The following is a 23779-nucleotide window of genomic DNA, read 5'->3' as shown; positions in this document are numbered from 1 at the left end:
GCCTGTGAGGGAGTCAGTTGGACCGTTAGATGATCGAGGGGTTAAAGGGGCAATTAGAGAAGATAAAGCCATCGCTGAAAGATTAAATTATTTTTTTGCTTCAGTGTTTACTGAAGAGGATGTTGGGGAGATACCCTATCAGAGAAGGTTTTCATGGGTAATGATTCAGATGGACTGAACCAAATCACAGTGAACCTAGAAGATGTGGTAGGCCTGATTGACAAACTGAAGAGTAGCAAATCACCTGGACCAGTGTTGTGTTTAGGACATTGAAGCAAGGGCCTTTGGTCACTGTAAGAGATGCCACCTCCCACAGGGCGGGGCCCTGTGGGGACTTGCAGCAATAGGCTAGCTCAAGGTAGAGATTGACACAGAGAATTAGCTTTATTGTACTGCAACGTAGATGGTGACTCAAGGAACGGGTGATGATTCCAGCCAGGAGAAGAGGAACCAGATTGCAAAGTTCTGTCTGTAGGTTGCAGGGTGGAAACGGCAGTTCCATAGTCTCACCAGGTCCCAAGAGGGAGATGGGTCTGGTAGTGGTCCACAAAGCGGGGTAGGCTGAGAACCCAAGCTTAGATGGAGAAGCCAATAGATACAGTAGTGGTCTGTGGTGCGGGGTAGGCTGAGGATCTATGAAGAGAGAGATGAGACAAAGTAAAGACAGATATGGAGTGGCAGTACTCATTCTGATGCTGGTAGTTGTCGTAGAAGGGAACCCCCGAGGAGCGGAGGTCCCGGATAAACAAGGCCCCTGAGGAGCGGGTACCGTAGGCGTCCTGGTAATGAGTAGACAACCCCGAAGGGAAGGTAGGAACACGGCAAGGCCCCCGAGGAGCAGGTACGTTAGGCATCCTAGTTGGTAAGAGGTAACCCCGGAGGGTAAGGAGGAGCGATGCAAGGCCCCCATGGAGCGGGTACCTAAGTCATCCTGGAGCGAGATTACACAGAGCAGAGGTGTCTGGTAATGTGGAGAGATCAGCATGGAGGATTCCTTGCTAACTCATAAAAGGAATCGTGAGCAGAGATTAAATACCAGAGCTAGTGACGTCATGCGGTGGGGACGCCCCCGAGGTTCCCGCCATGATGCACGTAAAGGACAGGGCTGCGCGCATGCGCATGCCCTAGATGACTCCTGGAGAAAGATGGCGAACGTAATCGCCCATGCCAGACCGGGGACGCCGGAGGGTATGGTGAGGAGAAGCGGAGGCAGCCATCTTTCCAAAATGAACTGAGTCAGGTAGAAAAAAGGTGAGCAATAGGGAGAGCAGCTGTCTGCAACCGATGGGCACAACAACCAGAAGGTATACACCCCAGGGTTCTGAAGGAACTTAAAAATGAAATTTCAGACTTATTAGTAAAAATTTGTAACCTATCATTGAAATCATCCATTGTACCTGGAGACTGGAGGACAGCAAATGAAACCCCAGTATTTAAAAAGGGCTCCAGGGGCGATCAGGGAAACTGCAGACCAGTTAGCCTGACTTCAGTGCCAGGAAAAATAGTGGAAAGTGTTCTAAATATCAAAATCACAGAACATATAGAAAGACATGGTTTAATAGAACAAATTCAGCATGGCTTTACCCAAGGCAAGTCTTGCCTCACAAATCTGCTTCACTTTTTTGAAGGCGTTAATAAACATGTAGCCAAAGGTGAACCAGTAGATGTAGTATATTTGGATTTTTAGAAGGCATTTGACAAAATGAGAGGCTTCTAGGAAAAGTAAAAAGTCATGGGATAGGTGGCGATGTCCTTTCGTGGATTACAAACTGGCTAAAAGACAGGAAACAGAGAGTAGGATTAAATGGACAATTTTCTCAGTGGAAAGGAATGGGCAGTGGAGTGCCTCAGGGATCTGTTAGGACCCATACTTTTCAATATATTTATTTTATTTATTATTTAACAGCTTTTCTATACTGATATTCGAGTGAACATCATATCGGTTTACATCAAAAACAAAAGGTGGAAAATACAATTAACAGGGGGGGGGAGGAGGGAAAACAAGAGAAACATGTTGCAACAACAGTGCTGCAGCAAGAAACGGCTCTTTAGCCTTTATAAATATATATATAAATGATCAGGAAAGAAATACGACAAGTGAGGTAATCAAATTTGCAGATGATACAAAATTGTTTAGAGTAGTTAAATCACAAGCAGATTGTGATAAATTGCAGGAAGACCTTGTGAGACTGGAAAATTGGGCATCCAAACGGCAGATGAAATTTAATGTGGATAAGTGCAAGGTGATGCATATAGGGAAAAATAACCCATGCTATAGTTACACAATGTTAGGTTCCATATTAGGAGCTACCACCCAAGAAAGAGATCTAGGCGTCATAGTGGATAACACATTGAAATTGTCAGTTCAGTGTGCTGCGGCAGTCAAAAAAGCAAACAGAATGTTGGGAATTATTAGAAAGGGAATGGTGAATAAAATGGAAAATGTCATAATGCCTCTGTATCACTCCATGGTGAGACCGCACCTTGACTACTGTGTACAATTCTGGTCGCCGCATCTCAAAAAAGGTATAGTTGCGATGGAGAAGGTACAGAGAAGGGCAACCAAAATGATAAAGGGAATGGAACAGCTCCCCTATGAGGAAAGACTAAAGAAGTTAGGACTTTTCAGCTTGGAGAAGAGACGGCTGAGGGGGGCTATGATAGAGCTGTTTAAAATCATGAGAGGTCTAGAATGGGTTAATGTGAATCAGTTATTTACTCTTTCAGATAATTTATTTATTTATTTTATTTATTTAATTTTATATACCGGCAACCGTTTGCACATCGTGCCGGTTTGCACATCGTGCCGGTTTAGATAATAGAAAGACTAGGGGGCACTCCATGAAGTTAGCATGTGGCACATTTAAAACTAATCGGAGAAAGTTCTTTTTCACTCAACGCACAATTAAACTCTGGAATTTGTTGCCAGAGGATGTGGTTAGTGCAGTTAGTATAGCTGTGTTTAAAAAAGGATTGGATAAGTTCTTGGAGGAGAAGTCCATTACCTGCTATTAATTAAGTTGACTTAGAGAATAGCCACTGCTACTACTAGCAACAGTAGCATGGAATAGACTTAGTTTTTGGGTAATTGCCAGGTTCTCATGGCCTGGATTGGCCACTGTTGGAAACAGGATGCTGGGCTTGATGAACCCTTTGTCTGACCCAGTAAGGCATGTTCTTAACTATGTTTTTCTTCTTTTTTCTGCATATTGGAACTTGGATCTTTTCTTAGTTTGTGGACTGGATTAAGCATTTGATTATTATAGACAGATAGATAGATAGATAGATAGATAGACTCCCCTTATATCAGGCACGCCCATAAATAAGTAAGAAGTCACCTTCAGATGCTAGAGAGGGTACAGCTCCAGATCAGGATGCTTCCATGAGAAGCAGCAAAGATATAAACCCCAAGAGGATCCTACTTACTTTTTTGGGGGGAGAAAGAGTCCACACACAGTGTTGTATTCCAAAACAAAATAAATTTTACTGACAGTTAATTAAGCAGTCCAGTAGTACAAACAGGAAAAAAAAACAATTCAGAAATAGCAAAGTCAGCTGGAACCCTCTTTTTTTTTCCCACAGGGCGCTAGCTCCCCTGGCAACCCCAGGGGAAACAGGAAAGTCTTCTGCTTCACCCACAAAAAAAAGTCCATTGTACATAGACAAGCTACACAACATCATTGTATCTGTTCTGACCCAAAGAACAGGAATAAACGTCTCAAAGTTCTAACTGAATCCTTCGAAACCATCTCCAAGATACCTGCATCCTCACTCAAAACATCCTGGGAAAAACCTAGTTCAATAACAAGGAAAGGAAAACCAGGGTGGGTATCGCTTGTAGTAACGTACGATTCGGCATTAGAAAACGTAAGGAAAATCATTAAAGATCTACAACTACTGCTGCTACTACTACTGGAGAATGAATTGCTGAAATAAAATCTTTCCTGCTCCCCCAGTTCTAGCCTTTTGCATAAGTCCACTTTGAAAATTCATAGGTTGCCCCCATACCTGCATGTGCATACGCTGAGAAATTGACACCTGAGCAGGTATCATTTACAGTGTGTGCAATTACTTGCAGAGTTCTAAAAAGAAAATATGCTTATGAACACTTTTCCCATTCCAATTCTGTTCCCCATCCCCAGAACACCTCTTGCTAGCAGTTAAAAGTAAGCATAAAATGGGGTCTGTGAAGGAGTGGCCTTCTATCCCTCCTCAACCTGTGCGGGACCAGGCTAGATGCCCGGTCCACCTTAAATCCCCAGAGAGGGAGAGAGCTCCGTGGGCAGGACCCTGCTGTGGGTCCTGCCCACAGCAGGGTCCTGCCCACAGACTGAGAGGGAGAGAGCTCTGTGGGCCTGTGGGTGGGACCCAGCTAGTGAGCTTAAGAGCCAGAGCCCAGCTGGGATTAGCAGACCAGAGCCAGCTTTCCAGGAGAAGGCAACTCCTGTAGACACTGCTGACCTAAAGTGAATCCTGTATGTGAATGAGAATTGCTGCTGAAAGTAAGCAAGTATGATGTGATCTCATGTGCACTGTAAATAAAAGTACTCAAAGAAGCTCATTTACCGTGCCACAGGGTCTCGCTCGTACATTTGCATGCACAACCCTCTAATTGATTTTTAAAGCACTACTTATATGCATGTTCTCCCTCCTAGGATTAGTGTTTCAGACAGTTCACTGCTGGCTGTGTCAGGTGCTGTGTGTGCAGGTATTTCCCTGTCCTGATTGGTCTGGCCCTTACTTGTTTGGGTAATTTTGTCCCACGTTGGGCTGGCTTCCTTGCTGATTCATTATTTTATTGACACTCAGGGGCAGTTCTGTCATCAGGCAAGGTGAGGCGGCCATCTCAGGTGGCAAAATTTTGGGGGCAGCAAAAAGTGCCTCCCCCAAACACTACCATGGTGTGCACCTCACCTGTATCCTATCCCACCCCAACCCAAAAAGAAGAGAAACCCAGCAGGGTAATGGTAGACCCTATCCCACCTTGACCCAAAGAGAAGAAAGATCTGGCAGGGCTATGGTGAACCCATCCCATGACAGCCAAAGAGAAGCATTATGGGCTGCCGCAGACCCGATCACACAGTGGCTGAAGAAGAGGGGGTAGGCCCTGAGAATGTTTCTGTATGTAAGAGAAATTGAGAGTGTGTGTGTGTGTGAGAGAGAGAGAGAGGAGAGACAGGATGTGTGTGAGAGATCCTGTGTGTTTGTATGGGTGACTAAGAGAACCTGTATTCATGTGTGGGTGTGGGTGTGAAAGAGCCTGTATGCATGTATGAGGGGGTATGAAAGAATTTGTATGCATGTGTGTGTTTGTGTGTATGTAAGAGAGGGGGGTTGTGATTACCTGTCTGAATATGTATATATCAGAGAGCCTGTATACATGTATGAGTCAGAGAGAAAGGGTGAGTGAATCTGTATGCATGTGTATGTGAGAGAGCCTGTGTGCATCTGTGAGTGTATGTGAGAGAAAAAGAGGGTGTGCATGTCTGTGTATGTGTGTGTGCATGTCAGACAGAGAGAGAGGGTATGCATGAGTCAGCATGCATATGTGAGTGTGAGTATGTGGGTGTGTGAGGGAGAGAGAGCCTGTATATGTGAGATAGAGGGAGTGTGGACTGAGGGAGCTTCACTGACTGCCAGTTAGTTGGTGGATCCAGTTTAAGATAACCCTTTTAATTCACAAAAGGGGCCAATGCAAAAATGTTGCGCTGAAAGCAGGTGCTGAGTGTTCAGTGCCCAGTTTCCTAACGTGCCCTTAGGCACCTCTAAATTAGGGCTCACGCTGTCGAGGAGGCTCTAGGGGTGATTGTGCGCCCCTAGCGCCTCCTTGACAGCGTGCGCCCGAGAGAGGTCCGCTGTCGGCGGCTGTCTGCCGGTTAAGAAACCAGACACTGAATTTATCAGAGTCCATTTTCCTAACCAGAGCACATGCACAGGTTAGGAAAATGGAGGATGAATTATCAGTGTCCATTCTCCCAACCTGACTACCAGCACCAGAGTGTATAAATCAATATTAAAGTTTTTGGGCACTTAATAATTTATTCACTCTTTCACTTATTGCCGATTGGTCCCTTCACTGTCACATGTCAGTGAAAGGACCAATCACCTTTTAGAAGGCTGTCCTAAAAGTGGGCAATTAGTGAAGGAGTGAATAAATTAATATTAAGTGTCCAACACTTTAATATTGATTTATTCACTCCTTATAGTGCCGGCAGTCAGTTTTGGAAAATGGATGCTGAATTTATCAACGTCTGTTTTCCTAACCCATGGAACTGGACACTTGTGAACTGAGCATCCACTTCCTGCACCCGACTGCTATGTTTTGTTTTTTTTTAAAAGAGTAGTTCCTCCTACTTATATCCCAACGATATTAAGTAGGAGGCAGTACAGAAAAGCAGTTTTTTCTGCTTTTCTGTACTAGTTTTAGAGCACTCAGCAATTAATGCCTACTCCGGGCAGGCGTTAATTTCTGATTGCTAAAATGTGCGTCCTAGATGCACATTTTTTTTTTTTTTTGCATTGTGAGTGACTAGCTAATAGCCTCATTCACATGCATTTGTGTTGCGGAGCGCTCGGAGAGCGATCCCACTCCCGGGTGATGTGTGTCCTTGGGCCGCGGCTCGACCCCAGAGGATTCTGAAGAGGGCCGCGGGAGGCGTGGCATGCCCGAGCATGGGTAGGACGGAAGCAAGACTGGAGTGATGACCAGGCGACAGGCCCTCCTCCAGACCTGCACGCTTCGGAAGACCCAACAACGCAATGTTGGTCTTGTGAACAGTCCTCCGACCGTTCCCAGCCCTTTCGGACCTGCCGCAGGGTACGGCACGAAGCGGCAGGCCGGATGGAGGCCAGAACAGCAAAGACTGGAACATAGATTCAGACGAGACTCAGAAGCAGGGTACTGGAAGTGCAGACGTAGACTCGGAAGCAGGGTGCTGGGAGTGCAGACGTAGACTCAGAAGCAAGGTACTGGACGTGCTGACGTAGACTCAGAAGCAAGGTACTGGAAGTGCAGACGAAGACTCAGAGACAAGATACTAGGCGTGCTGACGTAGACTCAGAAGCAAGGTACTGGGAGTGCAGAGGTAAACTCAGAAGCGAGGTACTGAAGGTGCAGAGGTAGGTTCTGAAGCGAGATACTGTAGGTACAGAGGTAGACTCAGGAACAAGGGCTGAAGGAAGACATGGGCACTGTCCCTCAGGGCACCCCGCTCAGACCACTCCTGGGACTGAGTCAAGGGCCACCCTGTCCCACGCGTCCCCAACACTGCCTTGGAGGGCAGGTCACGGACCACGCTGAGAACAGGAGAATGCAGGAGAGATCCAGGCGAAGAGAACTCCGATGCTGGGATACTGACATCCGAAGCCCCGTCGGCTGGCAGGAAGGGAAGCTCCAAAGCGCAGGGACGAATCCCACCTGTTGGCCACTCCAGGGCCCAACAGGCCAGAAGGCTCAGGAGCCAGACAAAGACAAAGGACACAACTTCTGGGACTGGATTAGGAACTGGATCAGGCACCGACATCAAGGCAACAGGGAAGAAGCAGGTTGCTGCACACCGGCAGCCAAGGCAGGATTGCTGCACACCGGCAGCCAAAGCAGGAAACAAGGTCAGGAACAAGGACTTCTCAGAGACTTAGAAATGAGGTACATGGCTTGCGTCACAGATGGCCCTAATCAGCCCGCCCCGAGGGCTGGTCATGGACCACGGCGTGGCTTGCCGCGAGGTACCAGGACATTGGAGGACACAGGATCAAGGTGCTAGCTTTCAAGAGATTCAAGAGCAAGGTACTTAGCTTTCAGGCGAGTTTCAGGATCAAGGTACAAGGCTTGTATTATCTGGACTGGATCATGGATACCGGATTAGAAATCAGACCTCAAGGCAGGAACAGGAACAAGCAAACGTCAGGACTGGAACAACTGGAACATCAGGACTGGAACAACTGGACACATCAGGACTGGAACAACTGGACAAGGAGCTCTGACAGAGAACATGGAACAATGGACCTTGCAGAAGGCTGGAACACAAGGCAGCTCCTGGAACGAGGATCTCAGGAGTGACCAACTCCTTGCGAAGGCAAAGACAGACTGAACGCTGAGCCCTTTCGTAGCGCTGAGGTGGACAACGCCCAGGGAGGGGTCAGCAGGGGACCACACCTGGCTGACCCTTGAAGAGGAGCAGAGAGGCGCGCGCTCGCGCCCTAGGAGACTGGAGAGCTGGTGCTGGAAGCTGGTGGCGTCCTCAGCCACGTGGAGGAGCCATGGAAGCCAGGCAAGCATGGGGGCAGCCCTGCCCTGAAGCTGGAGAAGTGGCAGGCTGCTGGAGCGGCTTCCAGCCGCGAAGTCAGAAGCAGGAGAGAAGGTAAGATTGGCTGCGGAGGCTGAGTAGGCTGCAGGCACCGGCAGGGACGGCCTCCCTGCCGGGCGAGGACCCAGACTGCAGCACGGGCACTGGCAGGGACGCCCTCCCTGCCGGCTGAGGACCCCGGGAAGGCAGAGGCACGTCGGGGAGAGCCCGGAAGGACAGCGGGGTTCCCGGCCGCGAAGGAGAGCTCGCGGTGGGTCGGCCCCGCTGCACGGCGGAGAAGGCAGCCGGGGAGGAGCCCGGGCACCGCGGAGGGACCACGGCAGCGGCAGCAGCGTCGGCGGCTCGACTAGCCGTGTGAAGGTGAGGGCCTGCCCGCGCTCCTCGCGGGTAGGATCGTAACACATTTGATTGTGATGAGCACTGTTACTTTCACTCCACGTTGGATGCACACAGTAGAGGCACTAATCCTTTTATTGCATAAGGGGAATATTTAGCACCTATACAACCCGTGTCCAACTGCAGGTTATACAGTGTACTCAACTGAGCGCACTATATTGCATGGACCCCAAAATGCTTAGTCCAGATGCAGTACCATGGATGGTCTGTGGGGCAGATTTTCAAAGGGTTACGCACATAAGATACGCACATAACCCCCGAAAAGATGCCCCTTCCACCCCCTGCGCGTGCCGAGCCTATCTTGCATAGGCTCGGCGGTGTGCGCAAGCCCCAGGACGCGTGTAAGTCCTGGGGCTTTCCTGGGGGGGCATGTCAGGGCATGTCGGGGCGTGTCGCGGACGGCGCATCATCAGGGACGTTCCAGGGGTGGGGCCGCGGGCATGGTTCCGGTCCGGGGGCTTTCTGGGGGCATGGCCACGGCCTCTGTACTAGCCCCCAGACCGGAACATGGTGCGCCGGCAGCTGGCCGGCACGCGCAAGTTACGCCTGCCTCGGGCAGGCATAACGTAAAATAAAGGTGGGGGGAATTAGTTAGGGCTGGGGGGTGGGTTAGATAGGGGAAGGGAGGGGAAGGTGGAGAGGCCGGAAGGAAATTTCTCTCAGAGGCAGTTCCGATTTCGGAGCGGCCTCGGAGGGAATGGAGGATAGCTGCATGGTTCGGCATGCGCAGGCGTCCGATTTTGCGTAGCCTTGCGCGCGCCGACCCTGTATTTTATAACATGCATGCGGCAGCGCACGCGTGTTATAAAATCGGGAGTAGATTTGTTCGCACTAGGTTGTGCGAATAAATCTAGTCCCGCGCACCTTTAAAAATCTACCCCTGTAACCCTACATATGCTCTGAGATAATCTGGAATTTCCTCATTTCGGTGCGCTCATCTAGCTGAGACATACTAAAGGGCCTTTTCCATAGCTCGGCCCACACTCTGGAATTCACTACCAGAAACTTTATGCCTGACAGTTAAGAAAATGCTTAAAATCTTTCTGTTCCAGGTAACTTTCCCTGATGATGTGTGACTTGCTATGAGAAGATAATATCAACTGCCAGAATTAGGGATCAGATTATATTTTGTTGTTTTGTGTTTTTAGTTTTATTTTATGTTGTTTATGTTTGTAACTGTACATCCCTTAGATGGAACAAAGTCAGCATGGCTTTACCCAGGGCAAGTCTTGCCTCACAAATCTGCTTCACTTTTTTGAAGGAGTTAATAAACATGTAGATAAAGGTGAACTGATAGATGTAGTGTATTTGGATTTTCAGAAGGCATTTGACAAAGTTCTAGGGATGTGAATCGTATTTCTGACAATTGAAAATATCGTACGATATTTTCAAAATCGTCAGAAATCAGGGGCTCCCCAAAACCGATAGGAAAACCCCACAAAATTGTTCGTGGGGTTCTCTTATCGTTTTGGGGAAGGGTGGGAAAAACAGCACACAGAAATAACCCCTAAACCTACCCTGACCCTTTAAAACTAATCCCTTAGCTTCCCCCACCCTCCTGACCCCCCCCAAAAAACTTTTTACAGGTACCTGGTGGTCCAGTGGGGGTCTCAGGAGCGATCTCCTGCTCTCAGGCCATCGGCTGCCACTAATAAAAATGGCGCCGAAAACAAGATGGCGCCCTGAGCGGGAGTATAGCCGTGAGCTCCACATTTCTTATTGCCTCTATTAAGCTTCCTAGCGATATTTCTTATCGAAATGCCTCATAAAAGAAAGGGCAAGGTCCGGGTATATCCACCCGACCCAGACCTTGCAACTGGACAACGGCTAATTACAGATTTCGCCGCGATCGCACCAGAAGTGGGGGAGGTCAGCCCCATTGGAGTTTTGGCGAGAGGAGAGCCATATTCTCCCGGGGAACTTTCATTAACCCCCCCGGATCCCAAAACGCCGGTTCGAGCTTTGCCCCTGGAGGACGCCGGAGGAGCTGAGTTACATACCCAAGAGGTTAAGAAAACTCAGCAGGGTGGCCCAGAAGACGCCCCAAAGGCTGGTGACCCCGGAGGAGTCCTGCAAACTCGCGTGGCTGAGACGCCAGGGAATGAGGAGGAAATGGCGGCGTCCACCTCCAAAACAACGGGAGAGCCAGGCGAAGGAGCTGGAAGTGGGGTAAGGAAATCTTTCACCCAGCAATTTACTAAGCCGGCGAAAATAACCCTCGATAATATCTGGGACCTCATGAATGGGATATTGGTGAAACTAGACAATCAAGCCCTGCAGCTTGAAAATATTTCGACCAAATTTGGGTTACTGGAAAGTGATACACGGCAGAAATTTACTGAACAAGACAATTCTATAAAACAATTAACCGACGATATTAAAAGCCTTCAGAATACAAATGCCTCAATAATATCAGAAAGGATTTCCACACTGAGAAGGTTAGAATCTATTGAGAATCATGTGAGACATTTAAACCTGAGATTTCTGAACTTTCCGATTATAATGGGGGAAATCCCTTTACTAACATTTAAGAAATATATTTTGGAAGCTTTGAAAATTCCCCAACAGGAGATACCACCGGTTAAAAAGATATTTTTTCTTCCGAAAAGAACAAGCACTCCTTTAACAGTTCCACAACAAGGGTCAGGTTTTCAGAACCTGACCAATTACCTGGAAAATTCTAACATAGAAATAATAGATCGTGCTGTTCTGTTTGTTTCCTTTTATGAAGAAAGTGATGTCTCCAAGATAATGAGAAATTACTTCAAAAATATTTCTACATTATTCTGCGGTGGACTTATCCGTGTATACCCGGATTTGGCGAAATCTACGCAGCAGCGCAGAAAAGATTTTCTGCAGATGAGATCTGAGACTATAGCACTAGGGGCTAGCTTCAAATTGAGGTACCCCTGTAAGTGCATTATCAAACTGGCCAGGAACATATATATTTTCTTTTTACCAGATCAACTAAGGGCTTTTCTGTCTGGTAGGAGACCACCCGATGAGAATTTGGGACAATAGAAATTGAGTGCGAAGCAGGGTATAAACTGTGATAGATGTCGTGTGTACTCCTTGATATTTCCTTTCTCTCCATTATTTCCTAAGTATTAAGAGAGTTGATATTGGATATTTCTATTGTATTTTGGAAATTTAATTTTGTTTCCTAAAGGTCTCTGTAATTTCTGATACAAATGTTTTGTTTGTATATTGTTTAAAAGATGATAAATAAAGAATTAAAAAAAAAAAAAATGGCGCCGATGGCCCTTTGCCCTTACCATATGACAGGATATCCGTGCCATTGGCCGGCCCCTGTCACATGGAGGGAGCACTGGATGGCCGGCGCCATCTTTAAAAATGGCGCGGGCCATCCAGTGCTCCTACCATGTGACAGGGGCCGGCCAATGGCATGGATACCCTGTCACAAGGTAAGGGCAAAGGGCCATCGGCGCCATTTTGATTAGTGGCAGCCGACGGCCCGAGAGCGGGAGATCGCTCCCGGGACCCCCACTGGACCACCAGGTACCTGTAAAAGATTTTTGGGGGGTGGGGGAAGCTAAGGGATCAGTTTTAAAAGGACGGGGTGGTTTTTTTGTTTATCGGCTCGGGCGCAGCCGATAAAAAAAAACCCATTCGGGCCAGACGAAAAAAAAATCACGATTCACATCTCTACAAAGTTCCTCATGAGAGGCTTCTAAGAAAACTAAAAAGTCATGGGATAGGTGGCGATGTCCTTTTGAGGATTACAAACTGGCTAAAAGAGAGAGTAGGATTAAATGGACAATTTTCTCAGTGGAAGGGAGTAAGCAGTGGAGTGCCTCAGAAATCTCAATTGGGACCCGTACTTTTCAATATATTTATAAATGATCTGAAAAGGAGTACAACAAGTGAGGTAATCAAATTTTCAGATGATACAAAATTCTTCAGAGTAGTTAAATCACAAGCAGATTGTGATAAATTGCAGGAAGACCTTCTGAGACTGGAAAATTGGGCATCCAAATGGCAGATGAAATTTAATGTGGATAAGTGCAAGGTGATGCATATAGGGAAAAATAACCCATGCTATAGTTACACAATGTTAGGTTCCATATTAGGAGCTACCACCCAGGAAAAAGATCTAGGTATCATAGTGGATAACACATTGAAATCATCGGTTCAGTGTGCTGCAGCAGTCAAAAAAGCAAACAGAATGTTGGGAATTATTAGAAAGGTGGATAAAAACGGAAAATGTCATAATGCTTCTGTATCACTCCATGGTGAGACCGCACCTTGAATACTGTGTACAATTCTGGTCGCATCTCAAAAAAGATATAATTGCGATGGAGAAGGTATAGAGAAGAGCGACCAAAATGATAAAGGGGATGGAACAGCTCCCCTATGAGGAAAGACTAAAGAGATTAGGACTCAGAGTGTTGCTAATAGCTATTCTGTATTGTAATTGGAAATTATTCCAAGCATATGATCAATTCAGCCAAATCATGAACACTGGAAGTTATGGCCAGTATGAATGGCCGCAAAAATGTATCAACGGAAATTGAAATTGGTTGTTTTTTTAAACCACTTAAGAATTGCACTTTGCACTTTCAGTAAAAGTTATGAAAGCCGGTGAGCTATGTTAAAGAAGGGATAATCACAGTTTTATAAATAAACAATTTTTTGAGATTTTACAGAGGTTTGGTTTTTTGTTGGGTTTTTTTTTGCTTAAACATTATTATTGCATTTAGGGAAGTCCTGATGCAGTCTTGGGTGACACGTTGGCCACTGTAAACTTTTGCCTGGCTTTTTTGCTGTACCTGACCACTTTTTTGTAGGAACTTTCAGCTACGTACTAACAAGACTAAGTATATGCAGGGGCGGCTCATGGCAATCTGCTGCCTGAGGCGAGGGACGAGATGGCGCCCCCTCACCCCGCCCCTCTTGCTCCTCCCTGCCCCCCATCCCTCCTCCCTTCAGCCGCTGCCAATCTGGCCTCCAGCAGCATAGGCGTTATCCCTCCTTCCTCCTCCACGCCACCGGCCTGACCTCTGGCGGCGTCAGTGTTGGCGGCATCCCTCCTCCCTCCATGCCACCATTTCTCTGCTCAGGCCCCTCTTTTCCACCATTGCTGCACTCCTGCCTCCTTTCCTTTCCTCACGTGGAAAAGAGGTGCCTGAGCAGAACACTGGCAACGGCAACAGGTGCATGAAGCCACCGCTGTTGTTACTGCCTCCATCACTGCCGTTCCAGTAAAAAAAAAAAAAGACGGTAGAGTGAGTTTCAGTGCAGAGCCTCCGGGGGAAGCTCCCGCTCTGTGCTAAAAGATTGTGTTGGGGCCTGGTGTTGGTCGTAGCGGCTCCACGAGCACGGGGGCCACAACGACCAGCGCAAACACCCATGATCCTCCAGCTTGGCTTACCGCGCAGCTGATCTTTCTTTCCTGCTTCCCGCAGGGACTGAAGACCCTGCGGGCTTGTCGGCAGAGCTGCATGTTGATGAGCCTGAAGGCAGGGTGAGGCGGCCATGGATGGCGAGTTTTGAAGGGCAAATTTTGCCGCCTGAAGTTGCCGCCTCACCCTGCCTTGTTATAGAACCGCCCCTGAGTATATGATTGAAGTTACCACGGAAAGAAAATTGATCATGTCTGAGATAAGTATCTCTTCATTGAACTCTCCTTTACTACAGAGACTCGATTTGGATTACAGGACAAGCATAAGCCTGTTATAAGGCTTAATCATTTCATTTTTGATAAGAAAAAATGACATAAGATAAATAAAACATTGGACAGAAAATGAACACAATAAGGAGGTTTTTTTGACCGATGACTACAAAAAATGTTTTGTCTGCCAAGTGACTTTAAAATCAACAGCACTGTGCAGAGTCTGAGATCTTTTCCTCCTTTTTAATCAATTCTTTTTGTGGGAAATTAACTTTGTGCCTTATGACATGGAAACCTAGACAGTCAAGAGTCCCCAAATCAGTCCTCAAGGGACGCAACTCAGATTGATTTTCAGGATTTCTAATATGAATATGTATGACATCTATTTGTATGCCTTAAACATAAAAATATAGAACATGATGGCAGATAATGACCATATGATCCACCTAGTCTGCACATCCACATCTTCTGCTCAGCTTTATAGTACCTTCCTCTTCCTTCCTAGAATGGAGGCCTTGCTTTGCCCCCATTATATTCAAATATAAGTCATGGATATTCATTGTAAAAATCCTGAAAACCTATCTGGCTGGTGGCCCTTAAGGACTGGATTTGGGGCCTTCCTACCCTAGGGTAACCATCTGACTATTTTCAGATAAGGCTGATCCAGGCCTGGCCCCCCACCCATGGCATGCTCAAACTTGTGGTTTCTGCTTTTACCTTAGAAGTTAGAACATCAATTCCATGAAGGCCGTTGGGTAAAATTAGGATTGAATCCCTAAAAAACATCATCCGGTAATTGCCCTCAGAGGGCTGGGACTCCCAGTCCCAAGACCGATCTCAGATCCTTCATAGACAATTTTATATAAGCAAACCAAGTATCTCTCACCAAGGGGTGCAGAGCAGGTGAGACCCCGTGATCAGATATTGGCAGCACATCACTGCTGACTCTTTAATCAGTACTTTTGATAAAAGTCTGCTGCCGTCTCTCCACACATGATGGACCCGTATCAGAGGCCAGATTATTTAGAACGTCAATACTTATAATTCTTTCCTGTCTGCAGGCTCTGGCATTAGCTTCAGTGCCTTCTGCATTACATGCCAAGAGAGAAAGCTCAGGACATTAAATTCTCTCACGCATTTTAGCTCTCCCTGAAGGTCTGAATAATCCAAAAGCTTCTGGGTCAATCTGTTTGTTCTGCCAACCTACCATTATAATCTGTTCTCTGTTTTCTGCAGTGACGGAGGCTGAGACTGCATACAAAAGGAACTTTGAAAAGGTCATTCAAATGAAACTTCTAGAACAAAACACAAGACCAAGTTAAATTACATTAGATTTATATTATGTATTTTATAATGTGCCAAAGCCCCCATGTATATTACATAAAGGAAATTAAACCACGAAGCAAAAAACATTTATTCGGCAATTCCGACAATAAATACGGCACATCATCTTACTAAAGCCCCGTTTTTTTCTAAAATAATAATAATCATTCAGAAGGTGAAAAAAAAAAGTGGTTTGATATGGAAAGGTGTCAAACTGTAGCAGGGTTAAAGATTTACCAGTTGTCCAGGGCAGGCAGGAAGGGCCAGACAGCAGTGGGAGATCTGCAGGCTGCCTCCCGCTACTATAGAGGGGAGGGGAGGGTAGGTCAACATGGAAGCAGGAGGCGGCTGCTTGATGCCTCTGCTGTAGCTGCTGCATTAGGGGTGAGCCAGAAGTGAGAAAGGCAGCAGGGAGCATTTTCGCCAGCTCCCACAGCAATGCATGTTCCGGGGCGCTGACATCACTGATGATGCCACAAACCCGGAATAGTATTCCAGGTCATGACACATCACCAATAAGGAAAGCTTTATGGGACAAATTAAAAAGTGGGGAGCCCCTGGGAAGACTCCAGCTATATTAAAAAGCTGGATAAATTTAAAAATAAAGCCCCCAATAGGTATTTTAAAGACAGGGTGCCCCATTTTCAAGAAGCCCACCTGCAAAATGAGCAGGTGGAACCATGTTTCAGCACAGCAAAGGCTCATGCTTATTAATGTCTGTACATGACTATGTAATAAAAAGTGGAAGGACATCAGAGGAATATCGAGGCTTTCTCCTAGGGAGAAAATTGGAGAATTTTATTCCTTTTTAATGTGTTAGGATATGAAGGTTGACCCTACATCCAGAGAGGTACATAAGAACATAAGAAATTGCCATTCTGGATCAGACCAAGGGTCCATTAAGCCCAGCATCCTGTTTCCAACAGAGGCCAAACCAGGCCACAAGAACCTGGCAAGTACCCAAACACCAAGAAGATCCCATGCTACTGGTGCAATTAATAGTAGTGGCTATTCCCTAAGGCCTGGATTTTAAAACGCCTACACACGTGAATCCTATTTTAAAAAGGCCAGGCCACACACGTATGTCCCAGGGCTTTGCAAAAGGGGCGGCGGTGGGGGCGGGGTCAGAGGCTGCCGGCGCGCGCAACCTGCATCTGCCCAGAGGCAGGCGCTGAAGGTAAAACAAAGGTCAGGGGGTAGGAAGTTTAGATTAGGGGGTTGGAAACAGGGAAAATCTGCGGGGGTCAGCGCACGCAAGTTGCACAATTGTGCACCTCCTTGCTCGCCAACAACCCCCGATTTTATAACATGCACGCACTGGCGCATGTATGTTATAAATTCGGGCATTCATGTGTGCGCGACGGGCAGCATGCGCACAAGAGCTTTATTGTGCATTGAGTGAAAAAGAATTTTCTCCGATTAGTCTTAAATGTGCTACTTGCTAACTTCATGGAATGCCCCCTAGTCCTTCTATTATCCGAAAGTGTAAATAACTGATTCACATCTACTCGTTCAAGACCTCTCATGATCTTAAAGACCTCTATCATATTCCCCCTCAGCCGTCTCTTCTCCAGGCTGAACAGCTCTAACCTCTTCAGCCTTTCCTCATAGGGAAGCTGTTCCATCCCCTTTATCATTTTGGTTGTCCTTCTCTGTACTTCTCCATCACAACTCTTGGGACTGCTGGCACAGTTCTCAGCTGCTCTGGCATTAGTATTAATTTATTTACTTCATTAGTTGGCCACTGAGTGGTCCCTTCATTAAAAGCTGTCAGTGAAAGGACCAATCCCCATGCATAATTCAAACATTGAACAGCAATTGGTCCTTTCAATAACAGCTATAGGTTAAAATGAACTATGATGCATTGAAATATGAATTATAAAAATAATGAAGTGTGCCCAATAAAGTTAAAAATCTAGGAGTTAATTCCCCAGTTTTGAAGCTAGAAAGGAGGCTAAGGGGAATAGCTTTTTGGAAAGACCTGCAAAGTAAAAAAAAAACAAAAAAAAAAACGCTATTCAAAACCAGAGCAAGGGAGGACAAACAGCAGCAAATTGGAAGCAAATGACTATTCTTTGAAGCATTTCTGGACTACCTTATTCCAAGGAATTTATTTATTTAATTATCAATTCTTTTACACCTCTACAATTCTGGTCAGAGAAGTACAACATTAAAATATCAACAAACAATATAAACCAGCATAAAATAATGCATCAAAATAACAAATCGATCATCTACAATTAAAAATTAAAACAATAACCCCAGAAAAAAAATTGCAGATCTTCTTAAGCTTATAATTAAAATAACCAGGCTTTTAATTTCTTCCTAAAGGCTAAATAATTTGTTTCCAATCTTACTTCCCCGGAGCCTAATTCCATAGTTATGGCCGCCATTTTACATACCTCCTGCGCAGAAAGGACTAAACATAGAGCCTCATTCTGAAAATGTAGATTGTGACTGGGGACATAGTTCCTGATACCTTTTTATAAATATTTTGTGCCTTCTCCCTGTAGTGCCTGGAAAATCAGTCAAAACTTTAAACTGAGCCTGCTTTTCAATTGACAGGCAATGTAATTGCTGTAACAGAGATACAGCCCTTATTCCTCTAGGGTGCCTATCAGCTGGGCTACCATATTTTAGAACACTTGTACTCACTGAATACTCTTTTTTGGAAGCCCTACAAACAAGGCATTACAATAATCAAAAAAGGGCATTCTAAAACCTGATTCCCATAAAAACTGAGAAATCAAGTTTGGCCTCAATGTATTTTGGGTACATTCCTATTTTGTCTCTTGGTTAGTGTGTGTGGTGTGTTTCTTGAGATAAGAAAGCTGAAAGAGGGGGTATACTACCAAAGGCCAGCCTGGAACTGGAGACGGTGGGGCCACAGAGATTACAATTGCATTTCATTTTTACATTTATAGATCATCTTTTTTGCAAAAAATGCAAGTCAAATGGATTTGCAGAAAAGTATTAAAAATGCAATATATAACAGCACAATAAATACAAGAGAGAGCAGAATACCATACAAATACAACATATAAAGCATAATAAAATTTGGCAAGCTAAAATTCATATGTTGTCTTCAAAGTGGGGTTTAGGACAGTGAAGCCTACCTCAAGGAGCTGTAAAACATCCACAGCAGCACTCTGTTAGGCCCAGCCAGAGGTTCAGATAGCATCTTAGTATCTAACACTAGATAACAACTGAATTTGGGAGGAACTATACAAATTAGCACTACGTACCTGTGGGGAGCATTTTGGAGTTGGCTATAATGAAATACTCCTTTAATAAAAAATACTACTACTGAGTCTATGAAACTGGACAAAAAGAAGGCAGTGTACTAAAGGAAGAACAATTTTGCAAAGTCTGTTTTGTGTGACTAAATATGGTAAACAGCATGCAAAACGGATTTTGCAATATTATTCACCTGTGCAAATAGTAAAATTGTTTGTGTAGTTTTAGCCTTGCAAAATGTTAGTTAAATTAATAGTTAACAACTGTTTAGTGTTAGGCTGACAATTCTCACTGTGCTTTTTCGGCAATGTTTTCTTTAATGAGGTGTTTCTCAAAACAGTGGCCTAGGTGAACATGGTGCATGCTACTCATCCGCTTGTGCTGTGCCAAAAACCTGACTTCTACAGCAGAAGGTTTCTGAGAGATGTGAGGACAGCCTTTTATCCACCCCATCCCTCAACCGCCCCCCGCCCCCAAAAAAAAAAAAAAGATTCAGCTTAGCTGGGAAACCTCACATTATTGGCAGTATTCTGCTCCGAGAGCAGTAGTGTAAAAACGTGTATGCCACTTAGCACCACATTATTTATTTGTTTATTTCTGTTAACTTATTTTCCACCTATTGCAAATTCATCCATTTTTAAAGCGGACTTACAAAGTTGTTCATAGTACAGTACCAATAAATCAGAGCCTCATTTGGCCATAAATTACAATTAGCATGTAGCCTTTTTCCTCCCACTTCCTCCCTTGTCTGTTCTTCACTTTAACTTTTCCCTGCATCTCTGCAGGATCACATATTTTCAAAAAAAACAAACTCATAGTGCTTCTAAAAAGTATTCTTTGACTTCAAACCTAACCCAGCTCCCCAGGCTGCCCCTCCTGTAAAGGGGCAGAGAAACAAAGTGTTTCATGCAGAGCCATAGCCAGGCACTTTGGCATCTAAGACTAAGTAACAAAGTGCGCTCTCTCCCTGTACACCATACACGATACCACAAACTGAGAGACTGTTAAATGTTATTTAAATGATGTAGCCGGAGCCCCGTTTGGGCGGTGTGCTGCATGCAGAGAGCTACCATGCCGGGATTCATCCAGTGGGGAAGGAAGCTCAACTTCCTGGGCCCTTGACTTGGACATGTCCATGGATGCCTCAGTCCAATCACAAACGACAGCTTTTCTTTGCTGTGCAAGGGGGCCTCTTCAGGAGGGGGCCAAAAGCGACACCAGGAAAAAAAGAAAAGAAAATACCTGCACACTCTCCGCTCGCTGTTTATGAACACAATGAAAGAAAGAGTCTCTGAGTCCAAATTCATTTTCAACAAAATTTTACTTTAGTTTAAAAATCAAAATCCAAGCAAGAATTGAAAAGATAAAAAAAAACGAGGAAAATCGGTATAAGAAAAGCCATGGTCCTCTTATCCAGGCCTTTCCTCCTTAAACGTCTATCACCTGCCCCAGCATCCATGTCCAAAAGTCCCTCCCCTTTGAAGGATAGAATATCCCCGTTGCAATTTCAGCATTCAAACTGCTGGGAAAAGGTGGAAATCCAAAAAGACTAAACCTCAGAATCAAAATAGATGCATCTCCTGCTAGAATGCCCCAAAATCTAAAAACTCTTCACCCCTAAGCTTCAGTCTCTTAGCAAAGGCAAAAAGAATCAAAGCCAGCCCTTCCAGATGCTGTCTGTCAGGAACTGGTTCCACTCAAAATCCCAAAGTAGCAGAAGTCCTCAAAACTCCCAGATCTCCTCCCTGCATCTCCTCCACTGCAAAGCAGAGAAACCCTCTCTCCCCTCCTGGTCAGTCCACCTGGGAGATGGCAAAGATCCCCTACTGATCTCACCTCTTGGGGAGAGGCTAAGACCCAAATCGCATGCTCTGAGGGATTTTTATAGCCCCCTACAGCCCCCCATGTAAAAGTGGGGATAAGACAAGGGGGGATTCTAAAAATGAAAAAAAAAGCCCTCCCACTACCTAGGCAGGAAAAATCTAGGAGAAAACTTACTGATAGTTTTGTGACAAGGCTTTCCCCATTTAAAACACTAATTATTAATAACATACACAGTAAGTAGATACAAGTATGACCCTGGTTTCAAAAATGTGACCTTTAGGTCTGTATGGATGTGATCCTTAAACTTTCCCTTAATATCTACTTTGTAGGAGTTGGAAAATTTGTAATTTTTCATTAAGTTCTAGATATCATTAACAGCGACTCCACTACCGAGCACATTGTGATGCACCACAAAACCCTGCTAAAAAAAAACACACTCAGAACTCCTGTGGCAAACATGCCATAGTATAACAGAACTAACACCCAAGGCTCGTACGGCAACAACCCTTCCTGTGAAAAGGCAGCATTGCAAATAAAGTAACAGGCCCTAAAACACCAATACGCCTGTAACCGAGCGCCATTCTTCAGTTACCTGTATGCCCAGGAAGATAATAGCAAGAATGGGTTCAGGGGCAGATTGCAGGAAAATATCAGCCCGAGGGATGTTTTTTCAAAACCAGCCCAAGGGGTATCTGATTCCCTTGTGTTCCCTGCAGCATTTGTTTCAACAGTTCCCAAGCATGCCAAACAGCATGCCAAACTGACCCTTCAGAGGTATATCATGTGATCTGGTGCCTGGCAGAACTCAGCCAAACTATCTGCAATCTCAATTTCACATTTTTCTAAGTTAACTAACTAAGTAGTAGAGCAGGGGTCGGGAACCCATGGCTCGCGAGCCAGATATGGCTCTTTTGAGGGCTGCATCTGGCTCGCAGACAAGTGTCGCCATACTTCGCGGTTCCCCGCTGACCCAGCTGCTCCCCGGTCCTCCGCCGCCCGGGCTTAAAATGCTGTCAGCCCGGGCGGAACACGGCAGGACAGCTGGAGTCAGCGGCACCGGCGTGCTCTCTTCTCCCCCCCCCCCCCCCCCCCGCGGCCCGGAAGAGGAAGTGGTGAGCATCGGGTGCCTGCGAGGAAGAAGAGACCACGGCCGCGGGGGGGAGGAGAAGAGAGCACGCCGACTGGAGTCAGCCGGGTGCCAGCGCTGGAGTCATCGGGTGCCTGCGCGGGTCTTCCCGCGCAGGCACCCGATGCTCTCCACTTCCTCTTCCGGGCCGCGGGAAGAAGAGAGCACGCCGGTGCTCTCTTCTTCCCGCGGCCCAGAAGAGGAAGTGGAGAGCATCGGGTGCCTGCGCGGGAAGACCCGCGCAGGCACGCTAGTGTCCGACGGGAAGAAGACTGCAGCGCGGCTCGGAGGAAAATGAAAATCTTCAACCGCGGCCGATGGGACTCCGCCTTCGCCTCCGCGAGGGCTGAAAATGAAGGAGGTTAGCGTTGGGAGGTGGCTGCTGCTGCCGCGAGTTCCCGGGGGGGGGGGGGGGGAGGGGGGAGAGAGAGAGTGAATGAATGAGCGAGCAAGCATGTGTGTTTGAGATCCTGTGTGTGTGAGTGAGAGATTGCATGTATGTGAATGATTGAGAGCCTGTATATGTGAAAGAGAGTATGTCTGTGATTGAGATCCTGCCTGTGAGAGAGAGAGCATGAATGTAAGTTTACCATTGGGAACCTGTATGTGTAAGTTTGTAATTGAAAACCTGTTTGTTTGAAAGAGTATGTGTGTATGATTGAGATCCTTTGTGTGTGAGAGAGATCATGTGTATGTATGATTAAGAGCCTGTGTGTATAAGTAAGAGAGAGATCATGTGTGTCTGTGTCTGATTGACAGCTGGTTTAGGTGATGGAGCATGTGAGTATGTGATTGAGAGCCTGTGTTTAAATGAGAGAAAGAGACCATGTGTGTCTGTGTGATTGAGAGCTGATTTAGGTGAGGGAGCATGTGAGTATGTGATTGAGAGCCTGTGTTTAAATGAGAGAGAGAGACCATGTGTGTATGTGTGTGATTGAGAGCTGATTTAGGTGAGGGAGCATGTGAGTATGTGATTGAGAGCCTGTGTGTAAATGAGAGAAAGAGAGGACATGTTTGTAAGCATGTGAATGAGAGTCTGTGTGTGAGAGAAAAAGACAGCATGTATTTATGTGATTGAAAGCCTGTGTGTGTGTAAGCGTGAAAAGATAGACAGCATGTGTGTAAATGTGTAATTAAGAGCCTATATAAGTGAGAGAGAAAAAACATTTGTATATGTGAGTGACTGAGAGCATGTGTGTATAGGTGTGTCATTGAGAGCCAGTGTGAGAGAGAGCGCTGGTATGTGACTGAGAGAGGAGAAAGTTCCAAGCAAACCACCCCACCTCCTGCTAATTCAGAACAATCTCAGGACACCTGGATATCAAACGTTCCCAGGTATGCAGAGCAAAAAAATTTTTGTATCCTTATTATTTTTCATTACTGGATCTTTGTGTCTGCTATTTTGAAATATTTTGTTGGTATCTGGAAATGTTTTATATGAGTTTTTAATTATTGGATATTCCACTCATCAGCTGTTTCGAAATATGTTCTTTTTGTTAGTACAGTTTTACTGCTGATGATTTTATATTTCTTGATTTGTTTTATAAGGATGTGTGATGTTTCTTTTTTCCTTTGTTACACTGCATACAGAGACTCTGGCTTGTTGCAGTTTCCAATTCAGTTTTTGTCTGCATGCTTCTTGTTATGCGTTTTGGTCTCTTTATTCTATGTTAGGTGAGGGACAGCACGTGATTCAGGTGAGGTTTTCTGCTGGCGTGTAGTTTCTGTGTAGGACTCTATAGCAGCCTGACTTGGTCCGTTTTCCTAATAGGAGATGTATTGGTGTCTTAAGGCCTGGTGTAATATTTTCAGAGACTTATTGTACTTTAAAAGTGTGATCTTACATAAAATGCACACATTTACTTGTATTTAGTTTTAAACATATTGTATGGCTCTCATGGAATTACATTTTAAAATATGTGGCGTTTATGGCTC

This window comes from Rhinatrema bivittatum, chromosome 2 (assembly GCF_901001135.1).
Source record: "Rhinatrema bivittatum chromosome 2, aRhiBiv1.1, whole genome shotgun sequence".
Classification (NCBI taxonomy): domain Eukaryota; kingdom Metazoa; phylum Chordata; class Amphibia; order Gymnophiona; family Rhinatrematidae; genus Rhinatrema; species Rhinatrema bivittatum.
Note: the sequence above shows the minus strand (reverse complement) of the source record.